This window comes from Cetorhinus maximus, chromosome 14, assembly GCF_964194155.1.
Source record: "Cetorhinus maximus chromosome 14, sCetMax3.hap1.1, whole genome shotgun sequence".
Lineage (NCBI taxonomy): Eukaryota > Metazoa > Chordata > Chondrichthyes > Lamniformes > Cetorhinidae > Cetorhinus > Cetorhinus maximus.
In genome coordinates, this window is record NC_135892.1 from 42,045,581 (window position 1) to 42,068,478 (window position 22,898).

Sequence of the window (22,898 nt, forward strand, 5' to 3'; positions counted from 1 at the left end):
TAACTTCCCTGCTGTTGTATGCAATAGTTCTACTTATGAAGCCCAAGATTCCACATGCTTTGCTAACCACTCTCTCAATATGTCCTGCCATCTTAAAAAAAACTTATCACACGAACCGCCAGGTCCCTCTGTCCATGCATGCTCTTTAGAACTGTGCCATTAAGTTTACAATATTGCTCCCATCACTGAAGCCAAAAAGCATCACCTCACACTATTAAATTTCATTTGCCACTTGTCTGCCTATTTACATCCTGTTATAGTCAATTGATATCATCCTCACTGTCTGCCACAGCTTTAAGTTTATCATATTTACATGTACATATCAAAAGCAGCGGTCCAAGCACTGACCCTTGAGGAACACCGCCATTCTCCAGTCTGAAAAAGCAACCGTTCACCAGGAATTGCTGTTTTCTAGCCTTGAGCCAATTTTTTTATCCAAGCTGATACTAACCCTCTTATTCCACAAGCCTCAAATTTGTTAAACAGCCTTTTAAGTATTACTTTGTTTTCCTAAATCCATATAGACAACATCCATTGCATTCCCTTCACCAACATTCTCGGTTACTTCATCAAAAATATTCAAGTCAATTAGTCAAGAACGGTCTGTCTTTTATAAATCCAAGCTGGCTCTCGTTTCTTAACGCAAACCTCTCTAAGTGCCTGTTGACCATTTTTCCTGATTATTCTTTCTAAAACCTTACCACTGATGTTAAACTAACTGGTCTGTAGTTGCTAGGACTGTCCTTACACCCTTCCTTGAATAAGGGTACCACGTTTGCCACTCTCCAATACTCTGCCACCTACCCCATATCGAGGAAAAATTGAAAGATTATGGCAAGCCCTCCCACTCTCTCCACCCCCAGATCCTTTAGCAACCTGGGATTCAAGCCATCTGGACCAGATGACCTATCCACACTAATCACAAAAACACAGAATTGTTACGGTGCAGGAGGAGGCCATTCGGCCCATCATGTCTGCACCGGCTCTCTGAGCATCTTAACTTAGTGCCAATCTCCTGCCTTTTCCCTGTAACCCTGCACGTTGTTTCTATTTAAAAAGTCATCCAATGCCCTCTTGAATGCCTCAGTTGAACCAGCCTCCACCATACTTCCAGGCAGTGCATTCCACACCCTAACTACTCGGTATGTGAAAAAGTTTTTTCACACCTCGCATTTGCTTCTTTGGCAAAAGACTTTAAAACTGTGCCCTTTAGTTCTCAATCCATTTAAAAGCGGGAACAGTTTCTCCCTATCTACTCTGTCCAGACCCCTCATGATTTTGAAAACTTCTATCAAGTCTCATCAACTATCAAGGGCGGGTTGCACCTGAACCGGAATGGGACCAACATCCTTGTGGGGAGGTTTGCTAATGCTGTTGGGGAGGGTTTAAACTAACTTGGCAGGGGGGTGGGATCCTGACAGGAGGTTCAGGAGGGGGAGGTGCATAGCCAAAATTAGAAGAGAGAGCAAGTGAGTCTGGAAGGCATAGAAATTATAGGCCAGTTAAGGCACAAGGGAGCTTGGCAAGGTTGGATGGTATTTATTTTAATGCAAGGAGTCTGACAAATAAGGCAGATGAGTTGAGGGTACAAATTAACACATGTAAGTATGATGTCATTGCTGTCACAGAGACATGGTCGAGAGAGCGGCAGGATTGGCAGCTCAATATTCCAGGACATAGGGTCTTCAGGCGAGACAGGGGAGGAGGTAAAAGAGGAGGGGGTATCGCAATATTGATCAAGGAATCAATTACAGCAGTAAGGAGGGATGACATCTTAGAAGGCTCCTCAAATGAGGCCATATGGGTAGAACTGAAAAACAAAAAAGGAGCAATCACATTGCTGGGAGTGTACTGTAAGCCCCCAAACAATCAGAGAGAAATAGAAGAGCAGATATGTAGGCAAATTTCAGAGAAGTGTAAAAATATTAGGGTAGTAATAGCGGGGGATTTCAACTTCCCCAACATTAACTGGGTTAGTCATAGTGTGATAGGTTTACAGGGAGCGGAATTCTTAAAATGCATCCAGGAGAGCTTTTTAAGCCAGTATGTAGAAGATCCTACAAGAGAGGGGGGCGGTCTTGGGCTTAATTTTAGGGACTGAAGCCGGGCAAGTGGTAGAAGTATCGGTGGGAGAACATTTTGCAGATAGTGATCATAACTCCATTAGATTCAAGGTTGTTATGGAAAAGGGCTAGGATGGGCCAGAAATCAGAGTTCTAAATTGGGGGAAGGCGATTTTAATAAGATCAGATATGATTTGGCCAGAGTGGACTGGGAGCAGCTACTTTTAGGTAAATCTGCATCAGAGCAGTGGGACTCATTCAAGAAGGAAATAGGGAGAGTACAGGGTCAACATATTCTAGTAAAGACAAAGGGTGGGACCAATGAATCCAGGGAACCCTGGATGTCGAGGGATAAACAGGATTGGATAAAGAGAAAAAGGAAGGCTTATGGCAGATACCGAGGGCACAAAACAGCGGAAGCCCTAGAGGAGTATAGAATGTGCAGGGGGGAGCTTAAAAAGGAAATTAGGGGAGCAAAAAGGGGACATGAAAAAACATTGGCAGGTAAAATAAAGGAAAATCCAAAGTTATTTTACAAGTACATTAAGAGTAAGAGGATAACTAGGGAAAAAGAGTAGGGCCCATTAAGGACCATAGTGGTAATTTGTGTGTGGAGCCGAAGACGTAGGTAGGGTTCTAAATTAATACCGTGTGTTGGTGTTCACAAGTGAGAGGGACAACGTGGGTATGGAAATCTGGCAGAAGGGCTGTGATATAAGTAAAGAAATTAGCATAGGACGGGAGGAGGTTCTAAGTGGTCTGGCAGGCTTAAAAGTAGATAAATCTCCAGGCCCAGATGAAATGTATCCCAGGCAGTTGAGTGAGGCAAGGAAGGAGGTAGCTGGGACGCTGGCAATAATTTTCAATATCTCTCTGGCCACAGGAGAGGTGCCAGAGGACTGGGGGACAGCCAATGTGGTACCGTTATTCAAGAAGGGAGGAAGGGATAAACCAGGGAACTACAGGCCAGTCAGTCTAACCTCGGCAGTGGGGAAACTATTGGAAGCAATTGTGAGGGACAGAATTAATCTACACTTGGAGATGCAGGGTTAATCAAGGACAGTCAGCATGGTTTTGTTAAGGGGAGGTCATGTCTGACCAATTTGATTGAATTTTTCAAAGAGGCAATCAGGTGTGCAGATGAGGGCAATGCATTTGGCGCAGTCTATTTGAACTTCAGCAAGGCTTTTGATAAGGTCCTGCATGGAAAACTGATAACGAAGGTAAGGGTCCATGGGATCCAAGGCAATTTGGCAAATTGGATCCAGAACTGGCTGAGTGGTAGGGAGCAGAGGGTGATGGTCGAGGGTTGTTTTTGTGACTGGATGCCTGTGTCCGCAGGGATCAGTGTTGGGTCCCTTGCTGTTTGTAGTATATATAAACGGTTTAGACTTGAATGTAGGAGGGCTGATCAGTAAGTTCGCTGATGACATGAAAATTGGTGGGGTGGTAAATAGTGAGGAGGATAGCCTTAGATTACAGGAGGATATGGACGGGCTAGTCAGATGGACTGATCAATGGCAAATGGAATTTAATCCGGATAAGTGTGAGGTGATGCACTTGGGCAGGACAAACAAGGCACGGGAATGCACGCTGAATGGTGGGACCCTGGTAAGTACCGAGGATCAGAGGGACCTTGGTGTACATGTCCACCTGCTCCTTAAGGTAACGGGACAGGTAGATAAGGTGGTTAAGAAGGCATATAGGATACTTGCCTTTATTAGCCGAGGCATAGAATATAAGAGCAGGGAGGTTTTGCTGGAACTATATAAAACACTGGTTGGTCCACAGGTAAAGTATTGCATGCAGTTCTGGAATCCGCATTATAGGAAGGATGTGATTGCACTAGAGAGAGTGCAGAGGAGATTTACCAGGATGTTGCCTGGACTGGACAGTTTTAGTTATGAAGAGAGATTGGATAGACTGGGGGTTATTTTCCCTGGAGCAGAGAAGATTGAGGGGACACATGATTGAGGTGTATGAAATTATGAGGGGCATAGATAGGGTAGACAGGAAGGAACATTTCCCCTTGGTGGAGGGATCAATAACCAAGGGACATAGATTTAAGGTAAGGGGCAGGAGGTTTAGAGGGGATGCGAGGAAGAATTTTTTCACTGAGAGGATGGTGGGAATCTGGAACTCTCTGCCTGAAAAGGATGGTAGAGACAGAAACCTTCATAACATTTAAGGAGTACTTGGATGTGCATTTGCGATGCCATGGCATACAAGGCTCTGGGCCTAGTGCTAGAACGTGGGATTAGAATAGAATAGAATAGTACTTGCTTGACCGGCACAGACTTGATGGGCCGAAGGGCCTTTTTCTGTGGTGTAGACCTCTATGACTCTAAGTCTCCTTCTACCTAAGCATAGCCAGTCTGTCCATTACATTCTGTCTATCAATTTTCACCCCATCCACGCTTTTGGGGATATTTTGGCAGCATCCTCTTCCTCAGCAAGTACTCATCAGTATTCTAGCCTTACCCTTTGCCTCTATGCATGTCCCATCCTCTTTGCCCCTAGTAGGACCCACCCTGCTTTTTACTATCCACCTACTGTTTACATGCTGGTAGAAGATTTTTGAGTACCTTTTTATGTTAACTGCTATTCTATTCTCAATTTCCCTTTGCCAATCTTATTTTCCTCTTTATTTCCCCTCTCCACTTATTGCATTTTACCTCGTTCTTGCTTGAAGAATTCACCTGACATTAAACAAGATAAACAACATGATACATCGTATTCTCTATTTCCCTCGTCATTCAAGAAGCCCTGACTTTAGCTTGCCTATCTTTCACCCTTGTTGGAATGTATGCAGACTCGTAGACTCAGACGTTTGCAGCACAGGAGGAGGCCGTTCAGCCTATCGTGTCCGTGCCCGTCAACAAAGATCTGACTACACTAATCCCATTTTCCAGCACTTGGCCCATAGCCCTGGAGGCTATGGCAATGCAAGTGAATATCTAAATACTTCTTAAACATTACGAGTGTTTCTGGCTCAACCACCCTTTCAGGCAGTGAGTTCCAGACTCCACCACCCTCTGGATGAAAAAATTTCTCCTCAACTCACCTCTTAGCCTTCTACCTCTTACCTTAAAATCTATGCCCCCTGATTATTGACCCCTCTACTAATGGGAAAAGTGCCACGTAGCTTGTACCAGAAACATTCCTCCTTAAAGATCACCCATTGTTCCATTAAAGCTTTTCCTGTCAGATTTTGGTCCCATTTAACCCTGGCTGGATCCCCTCTCATTCCACTGAAGTTAGTACTCTTTCAATTTAAAAGTTCTACTTTGGATTGTTCCTTGCTTTTTTCCATTACTAACCTAAACCGTATATGTTATGATCGTATTAGGGATGTAACATTTTGCTTAAAATGGATAAAGCTTGAAATCCCGGTTACCTGCTAGGAGAATAAAGCCACAAGATTCCATGGTTCTAAGCAAACAAACACACAAAACTACAAAGCGAAAAAAGTAAAACAATCCACAATATCTATCTTATCCTCAAACATTCATAATTACCTCATGTTAATTTAGAATCAAGAGGCAAACTAGTCCAACACATCACACTACACTGCATATTAAGTGGCAGATACAACCAAGGCAGATCCCGTGGATTTCTCAGCAATTCACAGATGTCAGTGACCTCTGTGAGTCATAAGATCCCATTAAACACTGTCTTCCTCAGGAACGATTTCAACTTCTCACTTTCAAAGATGTAGCCTCTGAGTTCCCTCAAAAGCCGCTCTGACTCAGACAACCTCAATGAGAGTGAGATGAGCAGTCTCTTCTCTGCTGCACTCCAGCCTCTAATTACTGGCACACTTCCAACCCTTCCACAAACTGCTAGCTTTACTAAGCTGGCACTACCCCTGCGTTCTTCCAAACTCCAGTCTCCTGGCTGCACCAAGCTTTAAATGGCTTCCAGAACTTCAAAGAGCCCTAACAGCCTGGCACAGAACCAGTGACCTTCCGCCACCTCTTCAGCTCCCCAAGACTCCATTGAGCCCTAACTGCCTGGAGCCTGCTAATAGCTCTCAGGGCTTCTCTGTAAGCTGTGAACCACACAGGGTCCAAATTGCAACCCTCAGTTGCACCAAATAGTTCCTAGGGCTTCTTCAGGCCCTAACTGCCTGGAACCTGCTAGCAGCAGCACCCTTTCGGTATAGCTTTCTCCCCTGCTGCAGAACACTCTGATCAATTGAAACCAGAGAATCTTTTTAAGCTCCACCCATCTCTATGGTGATGTAGTCTTTCAAGGTTTACAGAATGCTTTTAAACTAACTTGGCTCTAACTTGTAAAACAAAACACAGAAAACATAGAAAAATAGGAGTAGGTCATTCGGCCCTTCGAGCCTACTCCATCATTCAATATGACCATGGCTGATCCTCTATCTCAAAGCCATTCTCTCTCCTCTTATCCCTTGATGCCTTTAGAGTCCAGAAATCTATTTCCTTCTTAAATATATTCAGTGACTTGGCCTCCACAGTTTTCTGTGGTAGAAGATTCCACAGGTTCACCACCCTCTGAATGAAGAAGTTTCTCCTCATCAGTCCTAAATGGCCTACCCCATATCCTGAGATTGTGACCCCCTCTTCACACTTATCCACATTATACTGCATCTGTCATGTATTTGCCCACTCACTCAACTTGTCTAAATCGCCTTGAAGACTCTTAACATCCTCCTCATCGCTCACATTCCCACCTTGTTTTGTGTCATCAGCAAATTTGGAAATATTACATTTGGTTCCCTCATTCCTCTGGACTGCACTACTTTGCAAGCAGTGTAGACATCACGTTTCCAGCTAAGTAAGCCTGCCTGCTGTTTTATGGCTCTTACCTTTCTAGCCATTAACTCCTTAAAATCAACATGGCCCCAACCTTTTAAGTGTAATAAGTTGCATTTATCCCATTTTCTACAATTAAACTTTAATCTTCTGAGAACTAAAAATGACCTCTAAAATATTAACATAAACCATGAGCTAGATATTTATCACAGATAAGATGATTACAATGATCCATGTTCCCCCACAGACTCCTGGTTCACTTAACCCACCTCATTTCCCAGCATTAGATCCAACACTGCCTCATTCTTAGTTGGACCGAGAACATCCTGGTCAGGAAGTTCTCCTAAACACATTTCAGAAATCCATCCCTTTCATTTCCTTTTGCTCTAACATTATCCCAATCCATATTTGGATAATTAAAATCTCCCCATATGACCACTCTGTACTTCCTGCACATCTCTGATTTCCCCACAGATTTGCTCTTCTATCTTTCACTGTTGGGCAGCCCATAGAATACCTTCAGTAGCATGATCATATCCTTCTTGCGTTACAACTCTAACCAAATGGATTCTGCCCTTGCCCCCTCAAGGGCGTCTCCATTTCCAATACTACAATGTCTTCCTTAATCAGCTCTGCCACCCCAATTCCTTTCCCCCCCACCATATTTTCTGTACACGTTGGATCCTTGAATATTAAGTGTTCAGTCCTCATCATATAAACCACCTTTATTATTGCCATAGCATCATATTCCCACACAGCTATTTGTGCTCATAACTCACCACACTGTCGGCATATATCTAATATGGTACTTGTTATGCCAAGAAGGCATAAAAAAACTAAAAGAAATCTATTTCTCTTCCATATTCTCTTGCTTAATTTCATTTTTTTTTAAATGGAAAATCACTGGGCTAAAATGGCCACAGCTAGTCACATGTTGGTAGTTCAGAAAATCCTGAGTAGTTCAAATGGACAAAGGCAAACTCATCCCTCCTGGAATGTGGCTTGTATTGTATGAACATTCTAGCCAAGCCAACACAAAGGACTAGCAGACGAGAACTGCCCCAGCCAGCACAGAACAAAGACCGAGCTATTTGTGACTCCACGTCACCAACGTTGTGCTAATGATTCTACAGTTACCTGCTCAAAATACAATTTATGGACTGGTTTTAACCAGCAGGCCTTAAAGTACATTATTAGCTATAGGGCTCAACCCAAAACTACCCTGTCACATGACTAAGGCTTGAGCTGTTTGAACTGCTTTCATCATACAGCTTTCAGATTCCATATTCAGTTGTTGTTTAGCCTCAGAAGAACAGGACTCCAGGCCATTGCGACCTTCCTCTGACTTCTGTCTCTCTCAAAGCCTGGTCTCCAGAAAGAATCCTGCATGTCGTCTAGAAAGTGAACTAATTCCCAGAATTCAAGAATGCTTTTCTACAGCTTCACCTGCCTCAGCCTTCAACCAAGCTTCTAGAACATCTGCCAGACAAAGCCAACTGAAAGAACCTTCCTTGGACAGTGGCTTACTGGACTCTGGACTCATGTGAAACAATAACTCTTCTTTAGTGTGGTCTTTGCCTTGTACCTCTTGTTTTCCCTTATCCCTCTTTTATTGTGTGAATGTAACAGGATACCGTAGCGATGCACCCTCCCCATGTTTTGAGTGCGTGTAAAGTAAATGGCTTTACCCTATCTCAAGTTTGCTGCAGGGTTATTAATAGAGGATTGGATAATTCCAAAACTGAGAGGCTGGGGAAAATAAAGGGGGAAATCAAAAATCAAATACACCTTTCTGTTTACAGACAGGTGGTGAGAGGAGAAATCAGCACAGGAAGTGGCCATTTGCCCCATCGGGCCTATTTCAGATCTTTGAAAGATCTATCCAATTACTATCGCTCCCCTGCTCTTTCCCCATGGTCCTCTAAATTTTCACTTCAAACGTTTATCCAGTATCTTTGTGAAAGTGATTATTGAATCTGCTTCCGCAACCATTTCAGGCAGCGCATTTCAAATCACAACTCACTACACAAAAAAAATTTATGTCACCTCTGGTCCTTCCACAAATTACCTTAAATTTGTCTCCTTTGTTTACTGACCCTTCTGCCACTGTTTCTCCTAATTATTCTATTAAAATCTTTCATGATTTTGAATACTCTTTTTAAAGCTCCCTTTAACCTTGGCTACTCTAAAGGAGAGCCGACCCAACTTCTTGTCTCTCCACATAAATAAAGTTCCACATCCTGTTACCATTCCAGTAAATCTCTTCCGTATCCTCTCCAAGGCTTTAACATCCTTCTCAAAGTATGGTGTCCAGAATTGGACACAATTCAACTGGGTTCTAACTACCGATATATAAAGGTTCAGCGTAACATCCTTGTTTTTGCACTTCTATACTTATATTTATAAAACCAAGGAATCAGTATATGGTTTGGTGTCATATTTTGTTTTATAATGTTCCTATAAAGTGCATTTGGACATTCTATTATATTAAAGACACTATAAGAAACAAGTTGTTGTTGCATGCTTTTCAAAGAACAGCCTTCTCAACTTGTCCTGCCACCAAAGCCTCAAGCCTCTCTGTCCCTGCACTGCTTTTAAAATTGTACCATTTAGATCATATTGTCTCTCCTCACCCTTTCTATAACTCATCACAATTGTCTGCACTAAATTTCACCCGCATTGTGTCTTTCATTTCACAAGTCGATGTACACCTGAAGTCTGTTACTTTTCTCCTCACTTGCTCAAGTTTCACTACATTTGAGTTCTGTGTCATCTACAGACTTCGACATTATGTAAGATACCCTAGTTGTGTACACATATATATGTATGATTAGTTTAATTTCACGTAATTTTCAGCTGATCAGAGTCAGCCAACATGGATTAGTAATGAGTAATTTGATCAATTTTTTTTGAAGAGGTGACTAAAGTAGTGGACAAGGGAATCTCTATGGATTTATTTACATGCACTTCCAGAAGGTGCTTGATAAAATCCCTCATAAGAGACTGTTATCTAATGTTGAAGCTCATGGAATTGAAGGCAAATTATTGACCTGGTTGGGAAATTGATTGAGCAGAAAAAAAGAGAGCAGGGGCAATGGGCAGGTACTCTAATTATCAGTAAAAACAGAAAGTGCTGGAAATATTCACCAGATGTGGCAGCATCTGTGGAGAAAGAAACAAGAGTTAACATTGAGTCAACTATGACATTCTTCAACAAGTTCTGGAGAAGGGTCATATTCAACTCAAAATGTTAACTGTTTCTCTCTCCAGAGATGTTGCCAGACTTGTTCAGTATTTTCAGCACTTCCTGCTTATACTTCAGGTTTCCAGCACCTGCAGTAGTTTGCTTTCACTCGAATTGGCAGGCTGTGACTAGAGATATCTCACAGGGATCTGTGACAGGGCCTCAACTATTCAATGTATCCATTACCAACTTGGATGATGGGATAGAAGGTCACATATGCAAATTTGTCAATGACAAAGATAGGTGGTATTGTAAGCACTGCCATTTTATGTTCCCATCTACAAAGAGACATTGATAGTGTTATGACTGTGTAGTTAGTAAAGCTGAGTTATTTAAAAATCCCAGGGGAAAACGTTAAACAACTGTCATAACCTATAATTTTAAGCGTTATGTTTGAGATGCAGCTCTAAATTCAGGAATCACACCACTAGTTCTCAAGTGGTTTTATATTAAGCTAAATGAAACATTTTATTAATTTACACAAGTTAAATATATACACATGGCTACAAATTACTACAATCATAACTTTTAACAATTTCCAATCTAATCTTCATTAAGGCAACAGCAACCCATAGATTTTACCAGACACCAGGCAAAGCATTTTCACCTTACGAATTCAAAATGAGGTTCTTTTCACTTTGGTTCCTGTGGAGACAGTTGGAAGCTTACAGTTGCTTTTGATCTCATATTGCCTCTGCTCTACACACACAAAACTGCTAACTTATGCCTAACACAGCGCATTGAACGTAAATTGTTATTGTATCACCAGCCTCTTTGAACTCAACCTTTTAACAATAAAGCCACTTTCATAGTACCAATTTTATTAGTAATATAAACATATTGCTTGGTATCTGCTAGCTGAAAAGAGTATTTTAGCCAAGTTTAATCCTGCTCTCAATCACTGTCTACATGGACGCAATTTTTTTTAAAATTTGTTCTTGGATGTGGTCATCTCTGACAAGGCCAGCATTTGTTGCCCATCCCTAACTGCCCTCGAGAAGATGGTAGTGAACTACCTTTGTGAGCCACTGCAGTCAGTCAGTCAGTGAAGGAACCACGATATAGTTAGGATGGTGTGGCTTGGAGGGGAACGTCCAGGTGGCAGTATTCCGATGTATCTACTGCCCTTGTCCTTCTAGGTGGTAGAAGTCGCAGGTTTGGAATGTGTTGTTGAAGGAGCGTTGGTGAGGTCTTGCGGTGCATCATGTAGATGGTACACACTGCTGTCGCCGAGAGACGGTACACACTGCTGTCACCGAAAGATAGTGGCGGAGGAACTGAATGATTGAGGCAGCGCATGGGGTGCCAATCAAACAGGCTACCATGTCCCGGATGGTGTCAAGCTTTTATAATGTCGTTGGAATTACACTCAGCCAAGCAAGTGGAAAGTATTGTCACACTTTTGACTAGGATTTGGGGAATCAGGAGGTGAGCTACTTGCTGCAGAATTCCCAGCCTCTGACCTGCTCTTGTAGATACAGTATTTATATGCTTGGTTCGGTTAAATTTCTGGTCAATGGTAACTCCAGGTGTTCACGATGGGAAATTCAGTGCTGGTAATGCCATTGAATGTCAAGGAGGTGCGTGAGGGGGGTTAAATTCTCACTTGTGGAAGTGTAATTGCCTGGCATTTTAGTGGCACAAATGTTACTTGCCACTTATCAGCCCAAGCCTGAATGCATTGTCCAGCATTAACAATAAGCGTAAGTGAGGACGCTGGATGATTTTTAGCTTTCCCCAGGCCAAGGGTTCAGAGGAAAAATGTAACACCCAATGTTCTCCCTAATTTCCCTTCGCTGCATGCAGCTCATTTGTTGGACTGTAAAGTACCTTTAAGATTGCTACACTGCCATGCATGTGCACATCTTAAAAGAGATCTTTGCTTGTATGCAGCCTCTTTGTCCCCTGCGTGGCACATTTCCTATTGCTGCACAGCTAAGGAGGAACATTGGCAATACCCAAATACTTGCCTTACTGATGTTCAATACTGCTGTTCTCCTCAGCAAATATTAACTACCTGTAGAGCCCGAGTGCTTCCAAAAAGTAATAGCCATCTCAAATCCTCTTACACCCCTGCACAGGATACAAAAAAATGCTCGCTACCTGATGAACAATCTTTCATTCACTTCCAGCCCTCCCATATCTCCTTCTGCTACAATCTTTCTTTAAAAATAACACCGATGATGGAATAGTCAGTGAACTTTCCTCACTTGTTCCTTCCTAAGTTGCAAACACAGCATCCTTCATGCTGCGCAGGAAGTGAAGAAACTAATAAAAAAAGTAAGAAGCATGAAAATGGGCTGCCACCCAACATAAAAGGAAATCCCAAGGTCTTTTATAAGTATATAAATAATAAAAGGGCTGTAAAAGAAAGGTTAGGGCCAATGAGGGTCTAAAAAGGGGACTTGCATGTGGAGGCTGGAGAAATAGTACAGGTATTGAATGAGTATTTTACATCTGTCTTTACAAAGGAAGAAGATGCTACCCAGGCCAAGGTGAGAGAGGAGCTAAGAGAGGAGCTAACTAGTAAACTAGAAGAATTTAAAATTGAGAAGGAGGAGGCATTAGAAAAGCCATCTTTACTCAAAATGGATAAGGTACCAGGACCGGATGAGATGCATTCAAGGGTACTGAGGGAAGTGAGAGTGGAAATTGCAGATACTCTGGTGATAATCTTCCAGTCATTCTTAGTCACGGGGAGGTGCCAGAGGACTGGAAAATTGCAAATGTTACGTCCTTGTTACAAAAGAGATGCAAGGCTAAAGCGCGTGGGGAGGGGGTGAAAGAGACCAGTGCAGGTGGGACAGCGAAACCTGAGCAGGAACTGTTATCGGACAAAACTACAGTGGGAGTTGTTCAAAAGTATTACGTACAACACAAGACCTAAAGTAACCCTTAAAATCAGGAGCTTTACTTGTGTAAGTAAACAACTTTGGTCAACACAAGAGAGGAGATATATGAAATGAAAACAAAAGGCTTAGATAAATGCAAATAGTGGAGATCACACGAACTAGGAAGGATATAAAGAACAGCAAAGGAATATGAAGTGTAAAGAACAAGGGAATAGGAGAAAACAACCTGCAAGGGTTATCAAGGACAAAACTAAAGGCCTTTACAAATGATTACAATTTAGGGGTAATCAATGAAATGTTCAAAGTGATTAAATGATTTGACTGGGTAAAAAACTATTTCGTTTGGTTTGACAATCCAGAACAAAGTATCATATGTTAGATAGATTGAAGCCATTCAGGGATGATGTTGAGGCACTTTTTCACACAAAGTAGTGGAAATCCAGAACTCTCCCTCAAAAAGCTGTTGAGGATGGGTCAATTGGAAATCACAAAACTGAGATGATAGATTTTCGTTCACAAAGATATGCAAGGATATGAAATGAAGGTGTTGGATCTAATTGAATGGCGGAACAGGCTAGAGCTGCTAAATGGCCTACCCTTGTACCTATCGTAAGGAACTTATCTTTTTATTTCTTTGGACTGTGGATTAGAATTACAATGGCTGCAGTTTAAAGGACATGTCCACTGGAACAGGATGAGAGATATATACAATCTTACAGTGCTGGAACTGAGTGCACCATGAAAGACAAGATGGTGCCAGAAAGGAGTCCTGGACCAATGAAGCTGTCTGACAACAGCATTTTAATTGGCTCCTGACCAGATGACCAGGGGTTTGTGTGGTAGCAATGCAGCAGAAAGCTCCTGGCCTACAAAGAGAAAACATCTAAAATCTTTTTTCCTCATATCTCTATAACCTGCTCTCTCTCTGAGGAAACCCATTAAAAAGGAAAAGGGGAAAATCATTGTTAGAGACATTTTAAAGGCAAGTTCTCAACCAGTGAACTAAATATTGAAAGTGCTGGGAGACCACCTCATGTCATCAACAAGAACTGAGAGGAATTTGGAAGACATCGATCAAAACCAACCCATCAATCCTATACTCTGGAATTGGTGCTATTGAGCTGTTTTATCTCACCTTTAAAATCCATGTTTTGTGTGATGTGTGTATGTGTGTGTCTATCTATATATATATATATATATATATATATAGATTTAAGAAGGGGGTAGAGTTTAAGTTATATAGTGTTAGAAGTTAGCGGTTCATATTTCTTTCTTTTGCCACTAGTTAAAGGCAATTTGTTCAATAAACAGTAATTTACTTATTAAATTTACAAACCTGGTGCTAGTATTCTATTAACTTAAATTAAACAGTTAGGTAGAACTGGGGCAATCTGGTGGTTTGGGCAAACTTTTCACATTTGTAGCAGCTCAGGGAGCAGTGGAGCTTGATATTGCAGCGCACTATCCCCAGTGAGTCGTGACACTATGTTCAAAGACGCATACAAGTTCCATACGATGCAGTCATCTGTTAATCCCCTCAATGCAATCAGGGATGGACAATAAATGCGACATTGCCAGAGTTACCCACATCCCAACATTTTTTTTTAAACAACTGGCTCAGTAAATCCTGCATGCGGGTTGTCAAAATGCAATGATTCAAGTAGTCTCATCACCAGAGGAGCTGGTGGTCATCCAGTTGTACAACAAACTTAAATGCTAAAATGGAAATCTTTCATAAACGTAAGAAGCTGTAAGTGGGTGAATACTGCAGGCTTTAGACTCTGAAATAACAAACCTATATTACTACATCGACCACAAAACACATAAGCCAATAGTACATACTGTGTCGAGACACTGCCCAAACTGCTTGCAAGACAACATGTTTAAAAAAAAAATGATTGTTTGAATGTATCACGTGCATTAGATGAGTCACTTTTTTTTAAACAGTTATTTTTAAACAAGTCATATGAACAATCCATGGGATTTTGAAGCGGTTATTTGCTTTTAACGCATCCCAGTATTTTCCCTGACACACCCTTATCACACTAAAATCCCAAGTCTACTCAACACCTAGATGGGAAATGATGTGCTTTTTGATGGCCAGTGTTATGGTGCAGTGGTCTCTCGTACAGAAATCAAAACTGACAATCAGAACTGGCTATCACTAATTAGGGTTTTCATCCCTTTCAAAACAAGGTTCCCTTTGCTCAATATTTGACTCAGTAAGGAAACGATAGATCACAGCCATGAAGAATTAGTCACTTTAGTTGGGAATAGCCTAAATGTCGACGTAAAATATCACAGTTTATCATGCAGCCATTAATGCTGATTTCTACCGCTCTTTTTGCCTGTCCTGTAAAGAGGAAAAGGGGAAAGCAAGTTCTCAACCAGTGAACTAAATACTGTAGGTGCTGGAAGAGCACCTCATGTCATCAATAAGAACTGTAAGGAATTTGGAAGACATTGATCAAAATCAACCCATCAAACCCTGTATTCTGGACTGGTGCTATTGAACTGTTTTACCCCACCCTTAAAATCCATGTTTTGTGTGTCTTACGTGTCGTGCGTGCGTATATATTAGGATTTAAGGGGGTAGAGTTTAAGTTATAAGTTAAGTTAAGTTGTTAGAAGTTAGCAGTTCATATTTCTTTCTTTTGCCACTAGTTAAAGACAATTTGCTCAATAAATAGTTATTTACTTATGAAGTTTACAAACCTGGTGGTAGCATTCTGTTAGCCTAAATTAAACAGTTAGATAGAATTGGGGCAATCTGGTGGTTTGGTCAAATTTTTCACATTTGTCACGGCTCAGTGGGGCTTGATATTACAACGCACTATCCCCAGTGAGTTGTGACAAAGTTTGGGGGCTCAAAAGACACTGACGATGTGGGTGTAGATTTAGTAAGTAATAAAAGCTAAAAGGAAGCACCAGGTTTGTACTACCAAAAATAAGATGGCACTGGAAACTGCTAAAGCTTTCCTGCAAGTGGAAGAAATGTCCCTGACGATTTTACAAGAGATCCCAAAAGCCAGGTTAATCGAATTGGCAAGTAAATTAAGAGTAGGATTGCCTGCCAAAGCTCGGAAGGCAGAGATAATCGAAGAGATGGCACAGCATTTGAAATTGGAAGGACCAAGTTCTCCAAGGGGTGGTTCATTGGAATGGGCTCAAATTCAGTTGCAAATAACAAAAATGGAGCTAGAGACAGAAGAAAAAGAAAAGGAAAGAGAAAGGGCACTCCAAAGGGAACAGGTTGTAAGGGCATTCCAAAGGGAACAGACAGAAGGGGCAGAGAAAGAAAAGAAAAAGAGAGAAACAACATTTCAAAGAGAATTAGAAATGGTGAAGTTAGAAAAGGAGAAAAGAGAAAAAGTGCGAGATAATAACTGCTTAAAATGCTGACAGTTAACAAAGAGACATCAATAGGTGAGGCAGGACTTATTTCCAGATCAGAACCCAATTTCATTTGATAAGATAGCTAAACAGATGAACTGGCCAAAGAAAAACTGGATAAAAACAAAAAACTACTGCGGATGCTGGAAATCCAAAACAAAAACAGAATTACCTGGAAAAACTCAGCAGGTCTGGCAGCATCGGCGGAGAAGAAAAGAGTTGACATTTTGAGTCCTCATGACCCTTCAGCAGAACTCAACAGTTCTGCAGAAAAACCGGACATTGCCCATGCAGAGCAAATTGACAGGTAGAGCTCAGGAAATTTATGCTTCACAGTCAGAGGAGGTTTCTAGGGATTATGATGTGGTGAAAAAGGTCATTTTGAGTGCATATGAGTTGGTCCCTGAAGCATACAGACAAAAGTTTCGTAATTTAAGGAAACAGCCTGGGCAAACTTACATTGAATTTGAAAGGATTAGGCAAAATAGTTTTGACAGGTGTATATGAGCATTGGAAGTTGAAACTACCTATGAAGTTCTCAGAGAGACCATTCTGTTGGAAGAATTTAGAAACTCCCGACCTTCTGTAATAAGAACCCAAGTGGAAGACTAAAGGGTTGCAACTGCTAGACAGGCAACAGTAATGGCTGATGATTGAGCTGATCCATAAAACTAAATCTTTCTTTCCCACCACCCCCATAAATTTGAAAAGGATAGGAAGTGGGAGAGTGAAAGGAAGGCAAGGAGCCAGGGTAAAGAACAGATAGCTGGGAATACCTTGAGATCTCCTCCCCAGATCAGGAAGGAAAATTACTGAGGGTGAAGGTGAAGGTGAAACTCGAAGGCCTAAGTGTTTCCAGTGTAATAAAGTAGGACACATTCATTGCGAGGGAAGCCCATGGGATTTATTGGAGTTCGAAAGCGTGAGTACGAAAGGGGAACTCAAAAAGAAAATGCCACAGATCAAATTGTAGCTTTAACTACAAATAAAGATCTAGAGGTAAACACTGCTGTGAATGCAGGTGAAGTGAATAAGGTAGATGAGAGATATAAAGGGTTTTTGTCAAATGATGCAGCTAAACCCATAACTATATATAAAACAGGAGCTACTCAAACTCTTTTGCTGGAGAAGGACCTAGTGTTCCCTCCAGAGAGTTCAATGCAAGCTAAAGTATTGGTAAACGGGATAAGTGGAGACTATATCCCAGTTCCATTCTACAAAGTGCAACTGTAGTGTGATTTGTTTTCTGGATCAGTGGTTGTAATGACCCGTGGATGGAGTTGATTTACTCCTGGGGAATGATTTGGCAGGAGTGAAGGTTATAGCTTCGCCCATAATAACGGAAAGTCTGCAAGAGGCTAAAGAGACAGAGCAGTTACAAGAACAAGTTTCTGGTATTTTTCCAACATGTGTGGTGACCAGAGCAATGGCTGAACAAAGTCCATCACCAGAGGTCAATGTAACACCACAAACAGATGTTAGGGTAGCCAAAACTTTCTTTAAGGATGAGCATAACTCAAAGGAAGTGTTTGGCATGTCTTCATTAATTGAGTCTCAGAAAGCAGATCCAGAGTTAAACAAGTTAGCACAGTCAGCTCACACTGAAGCTGAGGCTGAAGGAGTTCCGGAGTGCTATTACCTTAAAAACGGAGTTCTCATCAGGAAGTGAAAACATCCTCACAGACCTGTGGTTGAGGAATGCGTGGTTGTTCATCAGATAGTGGTACCGCCCAAATATCATAAGGAGATATTGTGAGTAGCACATGAAATCCTTATAGCAGGACATGTAGGAATACGGAAAACCCAAGCATCGATAGACAGGCATTTTACTTGGCCAAGACTTCATAAGGACGCAGTACAATTTTGTAAAATGTGTCATACATGTCAGGTAGAAGGTAAACCTCAACATGTAATCAAACCAGCACCTCAATACCCATACCAGTTTTTGAAGAACCATTCAGTCGGGTATTAGTAGATTGTGTAGGACCATTACCCAAAACTAAAGAAGGACATCAGTATGTCCTTACAATCATGGATATGGCAACCCAATTTCCAGAAGCTATTTCTTGAAGGACAATTACAGCTAGAGTGGTAGTGGAAAACTTAACTGAGTTTTTCACTCAAATGGCCTACCAATCCAAATACAATCTGACCAAAGTTTTAACTTCATGTCTAAAATTTTCCAGGACATAATCAGCAATTTGGGTATCAAACAACTGAAGTCTACCTCCTATCACCCACAAACACAGAGAGCTTTAGGGAGATACCGTCAGACTCTCAAAACCATGATTAAGACATATTGCCATGAATACCCAAAGGATTAGATTTATTACTATTTGCTACGAGATTCTCCAAATGAATCTACTGGATTTGGTCAATCTGAATTGATCTATGAAATAAAAGGTCCATTAAAAGTGATTAAGGAAAAGTTCCTAAAGCAGAAAAACGAATCCTCCGTGTTGGATTACGTGTCCATGTTTCTAGAAAGACTCACAGGAGCATGTAAAGTAGCACAAGAGCACTTAAAAATTTTCCAAGCCAAAATGAAAGAATGGGCAGACAGGCTTGCTACAACAAGAACATTCCAAACAGGAGATGAAGTATTGCTATTATTACCTTTTGCAGGGTGAACCCCTAAAATTGAAATTCAGTGGCCCCTACAAAATAGGAGAGTTAGTAAAGTGACTTATCTGATAGATACCCCTGAGCATGGGAAGAAGAAACGGTTATGTCACATAAACATGTTGAAGCAATATCATCACAGAGAAGATGATAAGGCAGAGCAAGTGTGCCAGGTGGTAGGAGCAGTGGAGGATGACAGAGACAGTAAGAGTAAGGTAGAGGGAGAAGTAGACAGTGCCCAAAGGGAACCTCCTACAATTCAACCAGCCAACACGACAATACTGGGGCAGTTAGACACTGTGTTCTCATATTTAGAGGAAGGAAGATCTACTAAGGTTACTCAGGAAGTATAATGGAATTTGTAGGGATACACCTGGATGTACTATGTTAGCTAAACATGATGTGGACATAGGAAACTTAGTGCCGATAAAACAACATTATTATCGGTTGAGTCCAGAAAAACAAGCTCAGTTAGAAACAGAGATCCAATAGATGCTGGACAATCAACTGATTGAGCCTAGCCAAAGTAGCTGGAGTTCACCGGTAGTATTGGTTCCTAAGCCGGATGGATTTTGTATAGACTGCAGGGAAAGTGAATGTTGTAATGAGGACAGATTCGTACCCAATTCCTCGGTTAGAAGGTTGCATTTCGGTTAACAGTGCCTCATTTCTTTCTAAAATTGATCTATTAAAAGGGACTGGCAAGTGCCATTAACATGAAGGTCTAAAGAAATATCAGCCTTTGTTACACCAAATGGGTTGTATCCATGTTTAGTCAGGCCATTTAGGTTTAAAAACGCCCCAGCTACATTTCAGAGATTTATGAATCAAGTCATAGTGAAGTACCTAACTGGATGGTTTATTTGGACGATATTGTAATATTTGGTAACATTTGGGAAGGACATGTAAAACATTTAGAGGACCTGTTTAAGGAATTGCAGTTGGCTGGCTTAGTTATAAATCTGGCCAAAAGCAAATCTGCAAAAGCAAGGGTAACTTACCTAGGTCACATCATCGGACAAGGGCAAGTGTTGCCAAGAACAGCAAAAGTGAACACTCTAATAAAATTTCCCATTCCTAAAACTAAAAGAGAAATCCTGAGATTTTTGGGTATGTGTGGGTTTTATAGAAAGTTTGTGCCTAACTTCAGCACAATAGCTGTACCACTCATCAATTTGTTAAGAAAACAGGCAAAAATGGTATGGTCAACAAAATGCCAAGCAGCCTTTGAAAAGCTGATAGAAATCTTAATAAATGAACCAGTGTTGGCTATCCTGGACTTTATCAAACCTTTTAAAATGGCAATTGATGCTAGCGACTTGGGGGTAGGTGCAGTCCTATTACAAGACGATCAATTAAGGATACGGAAGCTGGTGGGGTATTTTTCCAAGAAACTAAATCAATATCAGAGGAAGTACTCTACAGTAGAAAAAGAAACACTAGCATTGTTGTTGTCTCTTCAACACTTTGAAGTTTATGTCCGACACGATAATAAAGAAACACTAATCTACATTGGCCATAATCTGCTGGCATTCATTGAAAAGTTCAAAACTCGAAATGAAAGACTGTTTCCATGGAGTCTATTGTTTCACCTATTCAATGTAAAGATTGTTCACATTGCTGGTAAAGATAATGTGATCGCAGATGCATTGTCCCAGGTGTAGAATGGTAAAATAAGTTAAAGAGGTAAGAAATGCTGAAGATTGTATAAGAGGGAGGAAGGATGAATGGAAGTAAGTCTCATGTTTTGTTGCCCATGTGTCACATACCTTGCAAAGAAACGCATTTTTGAAACAGCGTTTCATCTCTTTTAAGGGTGGAGGCATGTAAGGAACGTATCTTTTTATTTCTGCTGGACTGTGGATTAGAATTACAATGGCTGCAGTTTAAAGGACATGTCCATTGGAACAAGATGAGAGATATATACAATGTTGCAGTACTGGAATAGAGAGTGCCATGAAAGACAGGATGGTACTGGAATGGAGTCCTGGACCAAGGGAGCTGCCTGACAGCAGCATTGGCTCCTGACCAGGTGACCAGGGTTTTGTGAGGTAGCAATGCAGCGGAAAGCTCCTGGCCTGCAAAGAGAAAACATCTAAAATCTCTTTTCCTCATATCTCTATAACCCGCCCTCTCTCTCTGAGGAAACCCATTAAAAAGGAAAAGGGGAAGACCATTGTTAGAGACGTTGAAAAGCAAGTTCTCACCAAGTGAACTAAATATTGAAAGTGCTGGAAGACCACCTTGTGTCATCAACAAGAACTGAAAGGAATTTGGAAGACATTGATCAAAAGCAACCCATCGATTCCTGTACTCCGGATTGCTGTTATTGAACTGTTGTGTCGCATGTGTGTGTATAACGGATTTGAGAAGGGGGTAGAGTTTAGTTATATAGTATCAGAAGTTAGCGGTTCATATTTCTTTTTTTTGCCACTAGTTAAAGACAATTTATTCAATAAACAGTTATTTACTTATTAAGTTTACAAACCTGGTGCTAGTATTCTATTAACTTAAATTAAACAGTTAGGTAGAACTGGGGCAATCTGGTGGTTTGGGCAAACTTTTCACATTTGTAGCACTCAGGGAGCAGTAGAGCTTGATATTGCAGCGCACTGTCCCCAGTGAGTGGTGACACTATGTTCAAAGACTGACATACAAGTTCCACACTATGCAGTCATCTGTTAATCCCCTCAATGCAATCAGGGATGGACAATAAATGCGACATTGCCAGAGTTACCCACATCCCAACATTTTTTTAAAACAACTGGCCTGCATGCGGGCTGTCAAAATGCAATGATTCAAGTAGTCTCATCACCAGGCAGGTTACCAGAGGAGCTGGTGGTCGTCCAGTTGTACAACAAACTTAAATGCTAAAATGGAAATCTTTTATGAACGTAAGAAACTTACAGTACGCAAACCTAGCTGAGGATCGTGGGCGAATAGTGCGGGCTTTAGACTTAAATAACTGAAACCGAGATGACCACAAAATACATACACCAATAGTACGTACAGTGCTGAGACACTGCCCAAACTACTTGCAAGACAAAATGTTTCAAATAAATTGTTTGAATGTATCACGTGCATTAGATGAGTCACCGTGTTTTTTTTTACGATTATTATTAAACAAGTCATAAGAGCAATCCATGGGATTTTGAAGTGGTTATTCCCTTTTAACACCAGTATTATCCCAGTATTTTTCCTGACACACCCTTATCACACTGAAATCCCACATCTACTCGACAGCGAGATGGGAAATGATGTGCTTTCTCATGGCCAGTGTTAAGGTCTCTCGCACAGAAATCAAAACTGGCCATCACTCGAGAGTTTTCATCCCTTTCAAAACAACACTTTGCTCAATATTTGACTCGGTAACAAAACAAAAGATCACAGCGGTCAAGAACTAGTCACTTTAGGTGGGACTAGCCCAAACGCCGATGTAAAATATCTCAGTTTATGCACGGTTTTTCATCCAGCCGTTCATACCGATTTCTACCGCTCTTTTTGCCAGTCCTGTCTTTGAAACTTTACCAGGCTGGCGGAATCTCATTCACTGCTCATTTTACAGTAAAATTCGCTTAGATCAACTTTTTTCTCCATCCGACTGGGAAGTGTCTGCTCCCAGCAGCAAAGAGCCGGGCTGCAAACGGAGAAGCAGCGAGATCATAGCCGCCAGGGCCCGGCGGGCTCGAGTCGTCAACAACCAAGACCTGAGCCGGATTCTCTAACCCCGCCCGAGACCCGGGCTCACTAACCAGGCCCTGGAACTAACCGAGCCCCGGGACTAACCGGCCCCGGGACTAACCGCTTCCCCCACCCCCCCGGGCTGGCGAACCGGCCCCGGGCCCCGGGACTAACCGGCCCCGAGCTGACTAACCGGTCCCGAGCCCCGGGACTAACCGCTGCCCCCGCCCCGGGCTGACGAACCGGCCCCGGGACTAAC

The 22,898-nt window shown here is 41.6% G+C and overlaps 1 protein-coding gene across 6 annotated transcripts in view; it reads right to left on the reverse strand.

The window, feature by feature from the left end:
* snx9b (sorting nexin 9b) overlaps window positions 1–22,898 on the reverse strand; it is a 186,675-nt gene that overhangs the window by 162,817 nt on the left and 960 nt on the right. The gene's annotated exons all lie outside the window — the stretch shown is intronic.